General features: G+C 48.4%; 2 pseudogenes; both read right to left on the reverse strand.

Moving 5' to 3' along the window:
* Nucleotides 1-157: 157 nt before the first annotated feature.
* On the reverse strand, nt 158-1,371 carry LOC123161429 (MDIS1-interacting receptor like kinase 1-like; annotated as a pseudogene).
* Nucleotides 1,372-9,456: 8,085 nt separating this feature from the next.
* Nucleotides 9,457-14,896, reverse strand: LOC123161440 (receptor-like protein kinase HSL1; annotated as a pseudogene).
* Nucleotides 14,897-18,431: the final 3,535 nt, after the last annotated feature.

The following is an 18,431-nucleotide window of genomic DNA, read 5'->3' on the forward strand; positions in this document are numbered from 1 at the left end:
CCGACACTGAGTCCACCAACTTGCCTTTGTCGCAGAAACCCGCAGAATCTCGCGGGGAGCTGGTTATTGTTAGAGTGCTACATAATCATGTTATTTTAATCATATAATATAAAATTATAGATTTGTTTCTCATATATACACTTTTGATACACCAAAATTAATTTTCTAGTATAGTTATGTAAAAGAAAGAAGGCACATTGCCAGAAAGCTTGTTGTTGCGAAGTATCAATCGCTTGAGTGTGGCGCAACCAGCGAGGCTTGCTGGGATGGAGCCACTCAAGATGTTTTGTCCGACATTGAGATACTCCAACTTGCCGTTCTCGCACAAACCCTCGGGTATCTGACCAGAGAAGTTGTTGTAGAACAAGTTCAACGTTTGGAGCTTCGGCAAGTGAGCAAAGGCTTTCGGAATCGGCCCACTTAGCTTGTGATTCGCGGACAGGTCGATGGTGACCAAATTCAAGGCGCCGAAAGCACCATCGCTGACGACGACCTCGCCGGTGAGGTTGTTTGCATATATAGTCAGAAATCATAACTTGGTGAGGTTCCAGAGGCCCGGAGGTATACTTCCTGTCAAGGCGTTGATGGAGAGACCGAGCTCCTCCAACTCCGGCATCTCTGTCACATAGCTCGGGAAGTGGCCGGTGAGGTTGGAACTCCTCGCCTGCAAGATTTTCAGCTTGGTCAGGTTCTTAAACGACGCCGGCAGTTCGCCCATGCCGAATGAGTTGTACCCAAGCGTCAGCGTCTGGAGGCCCCTCAGGGCGCCGAGCTCTGGCGGGATGGTGCCGGCGAGGTAGTTGTTGTCCAGCTCAAGCGACCGCAGGTTCTGAAGTCGGGACAAGGAGGTGGGGATGGTACCGGTGAAGTAGTTCCCGTTCAGCATTAGGGAGGTGAGGTTCGCTCCGAGGGCGCGGCCGATGCCGGCGGGGAGCTCGCCCTTGAGGTAGTTATAGGACAGGTCGAGATGCCGGAGCGAAGCGCAGCGGTACACGCTGGTCGCCTCAATGGTTCTCCAAAATGGTTAGAGATTGACTGCCTACCAAGCGCAGGAGCGATCTATTTTGCTGGGGTTGGTCAGGTGGTGGGGAGTGACCAATGTATATTGAGCTGGGCATATTAGGGGGACAAGCTTTCCATGTTGCAGCCAATTTTATTCTATAAGTTGAAGGAATCTCTTCAGAATATAATATTGAAGAAAATGGTCCCTGATATGAAGCAGATGCACGGAGAAGATCTGTAAACAAAGACACACGTGAATGGCAACGAGATGCAGTTGTTCTTGGTGATCCTCTGAAAGTTTCCATGAAGGACACACCTAAGCAGAAGCAAAAAGGCAATGTAAAAGAGGGCCCAAAAGTGTGAAAACATGATAGAACAAAAGCATTCGACGTGAAAATTGGTCATTTATGCGGCATCTGCCATAAACTAGGTCATAACTCGCAAACATGCAGCGAAAATACAAAGTAAGTGTTTCATATGTTTATGTTATGTGTTGGTTGTCTTTTTTTTTTTGCAAAGAGAGCCTTGGCTCAGTGGTTGGGCATACAGCTGTGCAGCCTAACGACCCGAGTTCAATTCCTAGAATTAACAGGTGATGCACAGGGGTTTTTCCCATTTATTGAGGATCAAGTTTGGTGTGTGGTGGAACCACTCATCAAAAAATATCTTAATACTCATTTAAAAAATTCCGAGGACCATGTTTATCTTGGTACTCATACTAAAATGACCGTATGCATCCCTAGTTGGTGCAGAGGCCGGGGAAGTGAAATTCTCCCCCAATTTTTAGAGGTCCACACTGCATCTGCTTGGGGGCCAACCCCCCTCCCCCGCGTGCGGCGGTGCCACGCCGCACCGGGGCCAACCCGACGGGCCTCCTTCTCCTCCCCCCAGCGAACGACTCTCCTGCCGCCGCCGAGGGCATCTCAGGCTAAGCCTGCGGGTCGCAGCGGTGGCGACGGCAACCTTCCTCGGCCGGCGATCGGATCTGGGTGGTGGCGACCCACTCCGGCCGATTTAAGGGCGGTGGTGCAGGCCGGCGGCGTCCAGGGTTGTCGTGCTGGCGGCGGCGACGAAGAGATCACGTCGGCGGCGAGGGTGCCAGATCTGGATCCCTCGGATCTGGGTGGTGGTTCCTCGAGCCGTCGTGCGCATCCTTTGTTCCGGCGCGGCAAGCGGCCTCTGGGCTAGGCCCGCGACACGAGGACTTCGGTGGCTCCGGCCCTGGGCGTGGAGGTGGTGGCCACCTTCTTCACCGGAGGTGGTCGGCTAGATGGTTGTGGATTCTCGCATCCAGTCTCGGCGTCGAGTGGGGAGACGAGGTTGCCGGTGAAAACCGTGCTATGACTCGGGTCATGGCGGGCGATGGCGGCGTTTTCGCGTCGTTATCTTGTTGAAGACATCGCCACTGCAGCTTCTGTCGACTTGCTTGCGCTGCTCTGGGTGAAAGCCTAGACCCGGAGTTTCCGGATCGGACGATGGCGGTGCTTTTGGCGTCGTTTTCCCTCATGGGGGCACCGTTTTTTGAGCAGCGGCTGGATGTAGGACCAGAGGACGGATTCTTTGATGGAGTGGTGCGGCATCTCACTCATTGATGGCGGCGGGTCTCGGCGGCATGGCGCTGTGGTGACTCTGCGTCCGATGCGCGGAGATGGACTTGCGCAGGAGGGTGACGCGGTCTGGCGTCGTGGTGGCGTCGACGGCAGCTAGACCGGGCAAGGTAGATGCAGCAGTACAGCTCTGAAGATGGATTGGTGGCAGGTGGCTGCGGCGGCTTCAGACCCGACAGGCGTCCTGGTTGAGGAGTGCGCCGGACTGGTAGGTGCCCCATACCCGGCAGGCGTCCTGGTTGGGACCTCATGTCTTAGATGTTAGGTTTGGCTGCGAGGTTTGTGGTAGTAGGCTCAGACTATCAACATCCCTTCATCACTTGGATAGGAGTAGCGACACTTTTGTTGCCTAGACGGTGGCTTCAGTCTTACTGTTGTATGACTTTATAAGGTCTTGTGTGAATAATTAATAAAGTGGCTGCATGCATCATCCAGATGCTATGCAGAGGCCGGGGGTCCTCTTCCATTTCTAAAAAAAAGAATTTCACTTCCATTTGTCGAAGCTGAGACAGCTAGTTACTCAGCATAAACGTAAAGAACTTGTGTTCTAGTTCAAATTTCTACGTGTCTGTGATGTTTTGATGTCAAATAAGATATTTGTGCGAGAGTGTTGCAATGTGTGAGAAGCAAAAAATTTGGGGGTCTACATCTTAACGCGATGACATAAAAGATGCCTAACAAACGCGCATGAACAACTTGTAGTCAAGAGTTCTTGTCACGCCCTATGATTTTTTTTATTAGTTTCCTCTAATTTTTTTAAATATTTTTTTTAATAAATTACAGAAATAATACGTAAAAAAAAGATTTTTCAAAAATAATACACCATCGGCCTACTGTAGGCCGACAGAGCCCAGTTGGCCCACCGCAGGCCGACTGGTGGCCCATCAGTTTGCTGCTGGCCGATTGGGCTGTCGGCCACCAGATTCAAGCCCAGTCGGCCTGTAGTTGGCCGACAGGGTCCAGTCGGCCTGCAGTACACCGATAGGCCTGTAGTGGGCCGACTATGCTCAGTTGGCCTGCTGTGGGCCGACTGGTGCATGCCTATTTTTAATAATACATGATGATATTTTTTAAAAGTATATATTTTAACACGTTATGAATACATGGTAACATTTCTTCAAATACATTTTTAATGGAAATACCATTTTTTTAAACTACACAACATTTTTTTAAATGCTTTTCTGAAATTTTCACAAACTTTTTTTAGAAACACGCGAATATTTTCTTAAAATGTCATGATCCATCTAAACATTTGTTAACCCACGTGATATGTGAGTATATTGATTGTAATATCATCTTATATTATGGGATGAAGGGAGTACCATTTTGTACAATGTCATGGATATTTTTTGGAAACACGAGAATATTTCCAGCAAAGGTGTCGTACATTTATTTAGTGGCACGAACCATTTCTTATCATATTTTCCAAAAAAATTGCATGCATTTTTTGAAAGGCGGGAACCTTTTTCCATTGTGATGAACATTTGTTTTGAAAGTTATCGACATTTTCAAACTGCGCTTTTCCCGCCATCCATTTCCCGCCACCCATTTCCCGCCACCCATTTCCCGCCAACCAATTTCCCGCCACCCGTTTCCCTCCTCCCATTTCCCGCCAACCTTTCCCGCCATACCGCAGTCGTTCTTTCCCGCCATTTTCTCGTCTCTATCTATAAAACCCCCTTCAGACGGAGCTGGATAAGCATTGCAGTGTAGTGTAGTTGAGATGTCCCATTATCCTTTCGATCGTAGTTTTCACCCTGGGATGAGCAGGACTCTTCTGAGGCTAGCTACCGATTTCAGGATGGATAATAGGATAGTTCCATGGGACGAACTCACCGGTAGTGACACCATAATGAATGAGTTGGCTCACCAATTACGTAGTTCTGGGTGGCCTGAAAGGACCTATGAGGAGGTACGTAAAGAACTTCTTAGGTTGCATGACAGGTGGAAGAAGGTAGTGGTGCCGAAGAGTGAAACTTTCAGAAGGATTGCAGCAAATAATCCATGTTTATGGACTGAGGAGAGCGAGGACGAAGATGATATCTTCATGCCGCCGCTTTCGGGTTCTGCATCGTCGAAGGGCAAGAGTTCTTCATCATCGAAGGGCAAGGTTTCTGCATCGTCGAAGGGCAAGAGTTCTTCATCATCGAAGGGCAAGGTTTCTGCATCGTCGAAGGGCAAGAGTTCTACATCGTCGAAGGGCAAGAGTTCTGCATCGATCGAGGATGACGATGATGACTTCATGTAGTTTTTATGCTGTATGTTGTGAGTTCAGTTACGTGCCATTTAATTTAGATGTAGTTCTATCTAGTTGTTTGTAATGTCTCGTTGTATGAATATTATGTTCTATCTAAATTGATCTTGTAGAGTAGGCATATGTCTCGTACATAAGTACATAGTCATTTGTCTCATACATAGAATAGACATAAGTCTCACACAGAAATAGATGGTAATGTCTCTACTGATACATAGGAGCGGCAATGACGACGTCTGGCCTGCCGGGGAGGCGGATCTGGAATGACAAATGCATCACATATAACTCGGTTTCCTGTAGCAATGCAACTGAACAACCCTTTTCCATTCCCATTCGCTCAGCATTTCTTGAATCTTGCCATCATCAGTTATGTCAATCAATTTTCTTTCCCCAGGGCCATCTGAATGCTTCCTGCTGACGTAGTACACAAAATCGTCTTCCTTCAACCCTTGCTTCAACATGAATTTAGTCTTCAACCAATCAAAAGTGAGGTCCACTTCACTAACTTGCACAACACTTGGAGACAAGTCTTGGACATGAACAATAGGGCTAAGCACCCACTGAGTACCCTCAGCCATCTGCAACACACAAATCGCATTGAGTACCTACCCTACCCCTTTATATCCCCACTAACAAATATTAGACATGTCTATATATTACGAAGCTATATATTACAGAATATTAACGGAGCAACTAATACAATTCACCCTCCTACAATTATATTACGAATATTTGCCGTAGCAACTACAAATATTGACAGATTAATTAGTTGACATCTAAATATATTAACAAATACAACCGGAGCACCTACGAAAAATAAAATGTGGGCTTAAATATACCCTTGAAGCGTGCGTGCGAAGGATGAACGACGAACGGCGGCCACCAAACTGCCGGTGCTCCGGCTCCAACGAAGAACGACGAACAACAGCTTCACCTCCTCCACAGTGCTCCAATTTCACCACCAGCACACTGCAATGCTTATGCAGCTCCGTCTGAAGGGGGTTTTATAGGTAGAGAGGAGAAAATGGCGGGAAAGAACGACTGCGATATGGCGGGAAAGGGTTGGCGGGAAATGGGAGGAGGGAAACGGGTGGCGGGAAACGGGTGGCGGGAAAAAGTTGGCGGGAACATATGGCGGGACCATAAGCATTTCCTCCTTCTACATGACTGCTCTGTCCTTCGTAGCCGCCCTCCCCTTCATGTGCAGTGACCTCCTTCACGATGGGAAGCACTAAAGCAACAGGATTGCATCCCCTTCGTTCACAACCTTGTAACCACCGCGTGTCAAGTATTAAGCAACAACTTATTATCCCACTAACAACTAATACAATTCACACACCTACAATTATATTACGAATATTTGCCGTAGCAACTACAAATATTTACGTATACTACCGGGGCAAATAACAATAATCGCACACAAATTTATTTTCACATGGAACGAAGCGTGCGTGCGAACGAATAATATTTACGTATACTACCGGGGCAAATAACAATATTTCCGTATACTACCGGGCCAAAAAACAATAATCGCACACAAATATTTACGTATACTACCGCGGCAAATAACAATATTTACGTATACTCCCGGAGCACCTATGAAAAATAAAATGAGGGCTGAAATATACCCTTGAAGCGTGCGTGCGAACGAAGAACGAAGAACGAAGAACCACGAACGAAGAACGAAGAACGACGAACGACGAACGACCTCCACCACCACCACCTCCACCACCTCCACCACCACCACCACCTCACCACCCCAACTGCCCCAACGACGAACACTGCCCCAACTTCACCACCACCACCTCCACCAAAATGCTCACCACGACCACCACGAGCTACCCCGTCAGTAGATCGACACCTCTTTTCGCTGCCCTAAATGAGTTGAACCCATTCACGGTGCCAAAATCGCGAAAATGTAGCTCATTTAGGTGTACAAATGTGTGCCATTTTTCTGTAGAGAGAGGAGGAGGAAGAACACAGCAGAATGAGCCACGGGAGAAGAATAATGGAGGAAGGAGAGGATATGGGCGGGCAGGGGAGAAGAAATAATGCAGGAAAGAGAGAAGGAGAGGATAAGGGCGGGCTGGCCAGCGCTCGTCAGGTCGGCAGCACCCTGTCGGCCACCAGGTGGCCGATCGGCGGGCGGCAGGCCGACAGGGGCGCACCACGCCGACAGGCCGCTGCCTCCCCCCTCGCGACGTGGCACGACCAACCACAGGCCGCCGCGTGGCTGCCCGGCCTGCAGTCGGCCTCCTGATAGCCGATCGGCCTGCTGTGGGCCGACTGGGCTCAGTCGGCCTGCAGTGGGCCGACGGTGGATTATTCTTGTAAATTCTTTTTTCTGCGTATTATTTCTGTAATTTAAAAAAAAATTGTATTATTTTAAAAAAATTGGCCAGATTTTCATCGAGCAGCGGACTTGACAACCTAAACCTACTCGACATAGGACACGGCCTAACTTGGAAACTAACTAGACCATGGGACTCTACGAATCCTAACCGGACGTACTCTCTCGCAAAAACAAACAACAAGAAAACTAACAAGCCTACTCGATGGTTGCTTCCATGGCCGAATCGATCTATCTATATCCCTCCAACGGAAGCACCTACGTAAATAAGGCACCACGACTGATTTCGATCACCCATGGCGGCGCTGCTTCTACGCGAGGCTAGGACGCTCGGCACTCGCTGTGGTCTTCTGCGAACTGGTGCTTCTGTTGCGGCGGAGGGGCAACGCCGGCTCATCCACGGCGGCGCCGCTGCTCTTCGACGTACTGGCGCTTCTGTTGCGGCGGAGGGGAGACCCCGGGTCATCTGCGACGGCGCCCCTGCTCTTCCGCGAACCGGCCCTTATGTTGCGGTGGAAGGGCGACGCCGGCTCATCCACGACGGCGCCGCTGCTGCCGAGGTATGTATGAGGTCCCCATTGCATTCCTTTACTGTCGTCGTATTAGTTTTGTCCTAAGTTAGCCTTTGTAAACTTTGACCAAATTCATATTAAAAATTATCATAAATTACAATATCAAATAAAATACAATATGAACATATATTTCTTGATGGATCTAGTGAGTTACATTGACTTGGTATTGTGAATGTTGGTATTTTTTAATAAATTTGATTAAACTTCATAAAATTTCACTTAACACAAACCAAATATTTGAAGTAAAAAGAAACGGACATCTCTCTTTCTGGGCTATTATTAATATGAATAGATACATATGCCTATTCACACAATGCGCTCGGATTTTATTGACATACATGAATGGACTGGCCAAACAGAGTCGTGCGCAGCAGCTACGTAGGAGTACTATATAAGCAAATGAGAGGTGGCAGAAGAGTTGTATGACCAAGAAATCCGAAAGATGGTCAATCCTTGGCCAACACGCTTCTACTGGTTCTGGATAGCGTGTATGGCGACTACGAGGATCCTCGAAGTTCTCGTGTGCCGGAAGAGAAGAAGAGAAAAGGCTGATTGATCCACCAATTGTACAAGGCTTCCTTTGATTGCTCTCTCGTAAGTGGTTGGATATTTCCCAAGTTTAAGGGTTATGTAATCTAGCAATAAGTATTTCACTCGATTATAGAACCAAGCTTATCAATCAGAAAGAGTTCTTTCAGCAAACATAGTCACTGGCACATGCACACACAAAACAAAATAAACTTGTTCACAACACGTCAAGAAGAAGGTTATCAAGCTTCTTGTCTTGTTAGTTATTACAAGATTAAATTGCAAGTAATAATGATAAATTGATAGATAAATAAAATGGTATAATAAAGAATAATATTTTTGTAAAGTTTTCAGTAATGGACAATAGACCTAGGAGGCCATAGGTTCACTAGTGGCATCTCTCTTCAGCATACAAGTATGGTGTGGTGAATAAATTACAGTTAGCCTGGGCAGCAACTAAATTGCAATATTTATATTTAAGATTATGATCATTCAGGGTATAATATCATATATACATTACGTCTGTGATAAGTAGACTATTATCCAACTGCATGTACTACTAATGCTCCACTCATATACATCTATCCAGCATGACCACGAAGTATTAAGTTTATAAGAAACAGAGCATTGCAATAAACACGATGACACAAAGATGACAGTAAAACATCAATCAATATGACGAGACACCATCATTTCATCCTTAATGTCAACAATAGAATACGTGTCTTGTCCCTTTTTGTTACTGGGATATAGAACCTCGAAAGATTAGTACCTACTATAATGCACAACTCCCGCTGAAGATAAACATATCAAACTTGGCGAAAAAAGACAAATAGATTGGAGAACAACAAGACAAATCTAATTAGAAGTACCACCTGATTGTCCTTAGCACTATTAAGAATTGCCACTTGTTGCAACCTTGTTACTTTTGTTATTTGTTACTTGATATCCATTATTTTGCTATCAAATTATCTATCAAAACTATCTTACAACACATGCATTAACTATAAAACCCTCGGTATCTCGCCCAGGAGCTGGTTATTGTTAGAGTGCTACATAATCATGTTATTTTAATCATATACTATAAAACTATAAAATTATAGGTTTGTTTCTCATATATACACTTTTGATACACCTAAAGAATTATGTAGTATAGTTATCTAAAAGAAAAAAAGGCACATTGCCAGAAAGCTTGTTGTTGCTAAGTATCAATCGCTTGAGTGTGGTGCAACCAGTGAGGCTTGCTGGGATGGAGCCGCTCAAGAGGTTTTGTCCGACATTGAGATACTCCAACTTGCTGTTCTCGCACAAACCCTCAGGTATCTGACCAGAGAAGTTGTTGTAGAACAAGTTCAACGTTTCCAGCTTTGGCAAGTGAGCAAAGGCTTCCGGAATCGGCCCACTTAGCTTGTGATTCGCGGAAAGGTCGATGGTCACCAAATTCAACGCGCCGAAAGCACCATCGCCGACGACGACCTCGCCGGTGAGGTTGTTTGCATATATAGTCAGAAGTCGTAACTTGGTGAGGTTCCAGAGGCCCGGAGGTATACTTCCTGTCAAGGCATTGACGGAGAGACCAAGCACCTCCAACTCCGGCATCTCGGTCACATAGCTCGGGAAGTCGCCGGTGAGGTTGGAACTCCTCGCCCGCAAGATTTTCAGTTTGGTCAGGTTCTTAAACGACGCCGGCAGCTCGCCCATGTCGAACGAGTTGTACCCGAGCGTCAACGTCTGGAGGCCCGTCAGGTCGCCGAGCTCGGGCGGGATGGTGCCAGCGAGGTAATTGTTGTCCAGCTCAAGCGACCGCAGGTTCTGTAGCTGGGACAAGGAGGTGGGGATGGTACCATTGAAGCAGTTGCCGTTCAGAATTAGAAAGGTGAGGTTCTCTCCGAGGGCATGGCCAATGCTGGCGGGGAGCTCTCCGTGGAGGTAGTTATAGGACAGGTCGAGGTGCCGCAGCGAAGCGCAGCGGTACACGCTGGTCGGGAAGGCACCGGTGAGGCTGTTGTTGAAGAGGTTGAGGCTGGTGAGGCCGGAGAGGCCCCCGATGGCGTCCGGGAACGGGCCGACGACCTTGGTGTTGGCGAGGGAGAGGCTCGTGACCCGCCCGGACGGCACGTCGCAGGTCACGTAAGGCCAGGCGCAGTGGTCGCCCGATCCCGAGCCGTTGCTCCACGCCGCGAGCACGGGCGGGTCACCCCACGTGTGCTTCATCTGCATGAGAAGCTGCCGCTCGTCGGCAGCTCGTGCGGCGCGGTGCACGAGCAGCAGCAGGAGGAGGAGGAGGGACGCCATTGTTGGGTTTGTCGAGCTTCCGTGCGTTGTGCTACTGCTAGGGTGGACGTTGGGTATTTGTGCTCTGTCTCTGCGCCGTGTTTGCTTGGAAGCTTTGAAATGAGGTGTCGGTGTCAAACCGTGTGATTTTTCCTTGAAATGAGGTGTCGGTGTGAAACCGTTGTACACGAGGTCCAGCGAAAAGTCAGTGATTTTGCCTTGACTCCACCGGTCCATGTAGCGAGGTAGTCACGCGAGTCGTTGTGCGGCACCACAACCGCGTTCAGACACAGGTGCCACGCACGCTACAAGCTGTGAGTGGGACCAAAGAGATTAGCGTTAATTAGTGAAAGACCAGATGATAACCATAGTCCGTCTTTTTGGAGCCTCGGTCCCTTCGGTTGCGGTTGGCCAACGGCTTCACATGCAGGGGCTGTTTGGTTAGTGCCCAGGGCTGCCCTGCCAATTGAGGGCTTGCCAATTTTTTGGTGGAGAATTCTGCCGCCTCTGCCATGCCAACGCATGGGCGTAAAAAGTGAAAGGGATGTGTACTAGCGACCAAAAATTTGGCAAGGTAAGAAGAGGCTGGCACCAATCCAAACGCCTTCCCAAGCTGATGGTCAACGCCAAAATATTGGCATGGTAGCTCTCGGCTGCCAGCCAAACATACCCGCAGCGTCCTCGAATCTGACATGGCATGGTCTCCGTGGTCTTTTATCTTATACACGTGCCCTTGGTGTCATCATTCTTAGGCTAGTCATAGTGGGAGTAACTTAGGTAGTAACATAACACAGTTCAAGAAAATTTTACTTATGTGGCATGTAGTTAATGAGCAGAGAGGTGTTTAGAGTAACATAATATGTTACTGTAACATAGCGCTTCCCGAGAAAGGATGAGTCTACAAGCTAATAAATGAAGCCATCTATGACACTACTACTATATTATTTTGCACTATGAAGATAGTAACTTAGACTAGTGTCATATGCATGACACTAGTATATAAGTTACTCGCCACCATGACCAGCCTTAGTGCTCGCTGTCGCCTAGTAGGATCGACACTCCAGGACCCGAAGCGAAAATGCAGGCGACCCACTTCGGACATAGCTTGGTGTGTTTGATACAATAGTGTCCCGTGGTTTCTCAAGGCGGTATGGTTTCAATCATGTTCAGTAGTTTATGTTGATTCCTATTAGGTGTGGCGTCTCCTGATTTCGCGTTTGGGTTGAGTTGGTAGTGTTTGTGCTACTTGCTTGGTTGCCATTTTTCATTTGATCTGTTTGTGCTAGGATTTTCTCATCACTTTGTATCGGTTCGGCCGTTTGAGCTTTATCTATAAATCAAAGCAAAACCCTGTTTTGAGGGATGCATTGGCAAGTCATTTTTAGTGACTGGTACCATGGTATATATCATGCCGTGCAGCTTTGCGACGCTGTTGTTGCTTGATCCATCTATCCATCCTGTTATGCAAAAGGGAAGATTACAAGAGGCTATCTATCCATCCCGTTTCTTGTTTTATTTTTTTACTTCTTTTGTGTACAAATGTAGCAAATTCATCTCCAATGGTCTGAATGATATTCAAGATATATTGCACTCCAGGCTCATTTGATTGAGTGGTACTGTAGTCAGAGGATCTCCATCAAGGAGAAGTAAGACAGACCTTAAGCATTTAGGGAACTGCACAATCGTTAAAAATACAGTTGTACAGAACGAATTCTCTAAAGATAAAAAATGCACCATTGACTAGAACTAAAGGCAGGCATCACAAAAATCAATGTTACCATGTCAAACGTGGATCCAGACACATTTATGAACCAACAGCTGTTCTTGGCAGCAACAATAGCCTAACCTCAAGCTAAATACCTGAAAGCCTTCATATGGTAAATACATACGGCGCACAATAGCCTAACCTCAAGCTAAATTAAATACCTGAAAGCCGAGCGGGTGCGCTGGCCGAGCGGGGTCTCTGCTGCGGGCTCGGCCTTGACGCCGAACATCGCCGGAGAGCCGGAGGAGTGGGAAGAGGAACGGGACGAGGACGACGAGTCGGAGACAAACCTCCTGGGCATCCATTGCCCGGCGCCGCGGTGGGGGACTGGGGCGGCGGCCGTGTACGTGAGCGACAGGTTGTTGCCGCCCTCGAGGTGCGCGAGAACCTCGCGGAGCGTCCGGCCGGGGGCGGCCCACCACAGGTGTCGCCCCTCGCTGTTCCACCGCCCCCCACCACCGGCGCCCCGTTGGTGCAGGCGAGGCGCTACTCGTGACGGCGCTGGAAGTACGCCGCCCACACCTCGTGGTTGTCGGCGGCGTACTGCGCGGAGGCGCGCTGCTCCTCGGTCAGCGCGACCGAACGCGGTCGACCTCGCCGGCGAAGTAGTCGGGGCGCGCATCGACGTCCGGCAGTGGGGGAACGGGGACGCCTCCGGCGCTGAACCTTCATCCTGTCGGCCCAGCGCGCATGTCTGGAGGCGCCGGGATGTTGGCCTCGGAAAGCAGGTGCGCCTCCCACGTGTGCAGCGAGCGGCGGCCGAAGCCGTTGGCCGCCGCTCCGTCGCCGGGGAACCGCTCGCACATCGTCGCGGCTGGGATGGGGAGAGAGGAGAGGTTCGTCGGCGGCGGAGAAAGAGGTAGAGAGCACGGCGTCTGTGGCGAGCGGCGGGGGGGGGGGCTTTTTATAGCCGCCGGGGAGACGTGTGTACGAGTGAGGCAACGCCGCGCCGCCCGTGAAGAGACGCCCCGTGGTGAGGAATCAATGGAAGGCTGACTGGCGGCAGCCTTGGCATTGATTCCCCGCGGGAAACCGAGGTGTTCTGAGGATGACGAGGCGAGTGTCGCTGACTCGGCGGGCCCGCGGCTCTTTCGCACCAAAACCGTTTCGCCCGGCGCTCCCGAGCGCCCCCCAGCGCGTCGGGTTCGGCTTGGGTCCGCCGGCGCCAAATTCGGCCTGAGCCGATGAAAATTGGGTTTCTGGGGACGTGGCTGGGCCGATTTTTATGCGCCGGCGCGAAAAAATCGCCTGAGGAGGGCGTGTTGGGGGCGCGGCTGAAGATGCTCTTTAAGGTGGGAGAGCGTGGCACAACGAGCGAGCCCTGCTGGGATGGAGCCTGTTAAGCGGTTTTGCCCGGCAGTCAGATACTCCAATTTGCCGTTGGCGCAAAGCCCCTCCGGTATCGCACCTGTGATCTCGTTGTCATCAACTTCAACATAAATCAACCCCGATGAGCTGTTGCCGAAGTCCGGAGGGAGCATGCCGTTGAGACGATTGCCGAACAATCCCAAGTTCACCAGTGAAGGCGACCGGCCGATGCTCGCAGGTATCTCACCGGAGAAGTTGTTGTAGTACAAGTTCAGTGTTTCCAGCTTCGGCAAGTGACCGAAGACTTCGGCAATCGGCCCACTTAATCTGTGATTCGTGGACAGGTCGATCGTCACCAAATTCACCGCGCCGAAAGCACCGTCGCCCAAGACGAGCTCGCCGGTGAGGTTGTTTTCATATATAGTCAGAAGTTCCAACTTGGTGAGGTTCCAGATGCCCGGAGGTATAGTTCCGGTCAAGTAGTTGAGGGAGAGGTCGAGCACCTCCAACTCTGGCATCTCCGTCACATAGCCCGGGAAGTTGCCGGTGAGGCTGCAGTTCTTCGCCCAGAAGGTTTTCAGCTTGGTCAGGCTTGAACGACGCCGGCAGCTCGCCGGCGCTAAACCAGTTGTACGCGAGCCAAAGCGTCTGGAGGGACGTCAGGCCACCAAGCTCTGCCGGTATGGTGCCGGACAGATAGTTGTTGTCCAGCGCCAGCGACTGGAGGTTCCGTAGTCGAGACAAGGACGTGGGGATGGTACCGGTGAAGTAGTTCCCGTTGAGCATCAGAGAGGTAAGGTTCTCCCCGAGCGCGTGGCCGATGCCGGCGGGGAGCTCGCCGCCGAGGTAGGTAAGCGACAGATCGAGGTGCCGCAGAGAAGCGCATCTGTACACGCTGGTTGGGAAGGCGCCGGTGATGTTGTTGTGGGAGAGGTTGAGGCTCGTGAGGCCGGAGAGGCCGCCGATGGCGTCTGGGAACGGGCCGCTGATGTTGGTGTTGCCGAGGGAGAGGCTCGTCACGCGCCCAGACAGCGCGTCGCAGGTCACGTAGGGCCAGGCGCAGTGGTGGCCCGAGCCTGAGCCGTTGTTCCACGCCGCGAGCACCGGCGGGTGGCGCCACACGTGCTTGATCTGCATGAGAAGCTGCCTCTCGTCGGCGGCGGTCGTGTGGTGCTGGTGCACGAGCAGCACGAGGAGGAGGAAGACGAGGGACGCGCGGCATGGTGACGTCGCCATTTTTCTTGGTTGTCTGTGTGTGCTCCTTCCAGTGATCGTGGAAGAGCAAGAGACACACGATCGATTCCAAGAAGGCAATGATCGTGAACGGCGAGCCAATTAGAAGAAGAGAAGACTGCTAGCAGAAGGATAAGAAAAAGAATGCAATCAATGGAGGGACGCGCGGCAATGCGAGGTCGCCATTTTTTTTGGTTGGTCTCGGTCTGCTGTGGTGCTTGTGCAAACCACTGGCTTCCATGTATTAGCGGGTAGAGAAAACGTACATGGCGACTTGTAGGTCAAGGATTACAATTAGAAGACTCAGAAAGGAAAATGAGTGAAAGAGGAGAAAGAACTTGAACGACCATTCACTTGCCGCCACTGTCCTCGATGAATTGGACTAGGTGTAATTTCCTTATTTTCTATGATGAATTGTATAGCTGAAAGTCTTTCATATTTAATATATATAAATCCCGAGCTCTTTCCTAAAAGGAAAAAAACTTGCACGACCATTCACTTACCGTCACACTTTCCTTGAAGAGTTTTTTTGACAAGTCTTTTAATACTCCCTCCGTTTCATAATGTAGTGCACCCGCATTTTCTGAGATCTAAGTTTGACCGTAAATATAGCCAACGAGACCCTGCGGCGGGAGCAAAAATTATATCACTGAATTCATATCGAAAATACGAACTCAATGGTATTATTTTTGCTCCCGTCGTAATCGGTCTCGTTGGTTAAATTTACGGTCAAACTTGAATCTCCGAAAACGCGGACGCACTACATTGTGGAATGGAGGGAGTATGAATCTAGAGCTCTTCATGAAAGAAAAAATTTGCACGGCCATTCACTTGACGTCATTGTCCTTGATGAGTTGGACTAGTTATAATTTCCTTATTTTTCTGGGATGACTCGTATCGTTGCAAGTCTTTTTAATATAATAAATTCGGAGCTTTTGCGCAAAAAGAAAACTTGCATGGCTATTCACTTGCCGTCACTGTCCTTGATGAGTTGGACTAGTTGTCCGTGTGTGCTCCATGCATCCGGTGATCCTGGAGGAGGCACGATGATTTCAAGAAAGCAATGATTGTGAACAGCCAATTATAAGAAGAGTAGCTACTAGAAGCAGTAGAAGGTGATGATGATCTCAAACGAAAAATGTTAGCCCAAGTGTTTTCCTCCCTCACTCCACCCTCCCGTGAAACCCTATAAGCTAGGGCGGCGCACCGATCTACATCCTGGCTAGTGAGATTGATAATGGGCCCATCTTCCTCTGCCCGCCGCTTCGGTGATGGTAGGGGGTGATACATTTATTTTGCATCATGTTTTTACTGATATTTCTAATGTTCTTGATCATTTAAACACTTTGTGATGCAATCCTAATGCCTTTTCTCTCTTAATTTGCAAGATTTACATGAAGAGGGAGATTGCCGACAACTAGAATTTTGCACCTGAAAAACACACATCAGAGATACCTATTTTGCAGAGCTCCAAATGACCTGAAATTTCACGAAGAATTTTTATGGAATATATAATAAATACTGGATCAAAGAAGTATAGGGGGCCACCAGTTGCCCACAAGGAACAGGGCGCGTCCATCACCCCTGGGCGCACCATGATGCCTTGTGGGGCCCACAGCTAGCCTCCAGCCCCCATCTTCTGCTATATGAAGAGTTTTGATCTAAAAAAAATAAAATGGGACTTTTAGAACGAAGTACCGCCGTCTCGAGGCGGAATCTAGGCAGGAGCACTTTTGCTCTCCGGCGAAGCGATTCCGCCGAGAATAATTCCCTCTGGGGGGGGGGGGGGAACTGAAGTCATCGACATTACGAACGATCCTCTCATCGTGGGAGGACCAATCTTCATCAACATATTCACCAGCACCATCTCGTCTCAAACCCTAGTACATCGCTTGTATTCAATCTTTGTCTCGAAACCTCATATTGGTACCTGTGGATTGCTAGTAGTGTTGATTACATCTAATAGTTGATGCTAGTTGATTTATTTGATAGAAGATTCTATGTTCAGATCCTTGATGGTATTGCATACCCCTCTGATTTTGAACATGAATATGATTTGTGAGTAGTTACTTTTGTTCTTGAATACATGAGAGAAGTCTTGTTATAAGTAATCATGCGAATTTGGTATCCGTTTGATATTTTTATGATGTGTATGTTGTTGCTTCCTTTAGTGGTGTCATGTGAATGTCGACTACATGAACACTTCACCATACTTGGGCCCAAGGAAAGGCATGGTGGAGTAGTAAGTAGATGATGTGTTGCTAGAGTGATAGAAGTTTAAACCCTTGTTTATGTGTTATTCCATAAGGGGCTTATTTGGATCCATATGTTTCATGCTATGCTTAGATTTATCTTAATTCTTTTTTCGTAGTTGCGGATGCTTGCGAGAGGGGACAATCATAAGTGGGAGGCTTGTTCAAGTAAGAACAACACCCAAGCACTGGTCGACCCACATACCAAATTATCAAAGTAACGAATGCGAATCAAATAAACATGATGAAAGTAACTAGATGATAATCCCATGTGTCCTTGAGAACACTTTGCTTATTATAAGAGATCGTTCCGGCTTGTCCTTTTCTATAAAAAGGATTGAGCCATCTTGCTGCACCTTTGTTACTTTTGCTACTTGTCACTTGTTACAAATTACCTTTGCTATCAAACTATTTGTTACCGATAATTTCAGTGCCTGCAGAGAATACCTTGCTGAAAACCGCTTTTCATTTCCTTTTGTTCCTTGTTGGGTTCGACACTCTTACTTATCGAAAGGACTACAACTGACCCCCTATACTTGTGGGTTATGGACTGATGGTGATGGGATGAGGCACTACTATAGAACCGAACAACACTGACCGAATAAATCATATCATCACTGACTGGTTTTTGGCCGGTCAGTGCCTCGGAGTTAGTGATGACATTGTCAATACTGACAGGTTAGTTGGTCGGTCGCTAATCACTAGAACCTGTAATCACTAACCGCCCAAATGGCCGGTCACGGATGTGCTCCAGTAGGCGATAAAATAGCAGTGGCTAGCTGCACAGAAGATCCCACGCAAACAAAGTCCACCATAAGTGAATTTTCACAAAGATCACATATACAATTACCTATAATCTTTTCAAAGAAAATCACATATAGATCGATCTTCTCATAGAAGGTAACATAAACACAAGGAGAAAAAAATGCCAGCCATGGCTTATATAGTTAACATATAATTGTTTTCCCCACAAGCACCAATATATATAGATTTACACCTAATTCAATCTCCAACCTTATGAGTCATCCTCAAACTTTCTTCTCCAAAGACCACAAACACATAGAGAAACAAGTCTTAGATCCAAACATTTGACTTGTAGAAATTTACAAATCTTAGGACTCAAAAACATGCATCAACCTATGCAAATATCTTCTTACTGCTAACATATATAGAGAACCCCTAACTTGAGCCACCACCTGGCATTTGCCCCTAATTTTCAGCTATGCTGAAAAATACCCCTCTTCCGTCAAGTCACCTTACAGAAATGCCCTTGTCGTCCGGTCAAA

The sequence above is a fragment of the Triticum aestivum genome, chromosome 1D (assembly GCF_018294505.1).
Source record: "Triticum aestivum cultivar Chinese Spring chromosome 1D, IWGSC CS RefSeq v2.1, whole genome shotgun sequence".
NCBI classification, from domain to species: Eukaryota; Viridiplantae; Streptophyta; class Magnoliopsida; order Poales; family Poaceae; genus Triticum; species Triticum aestivum.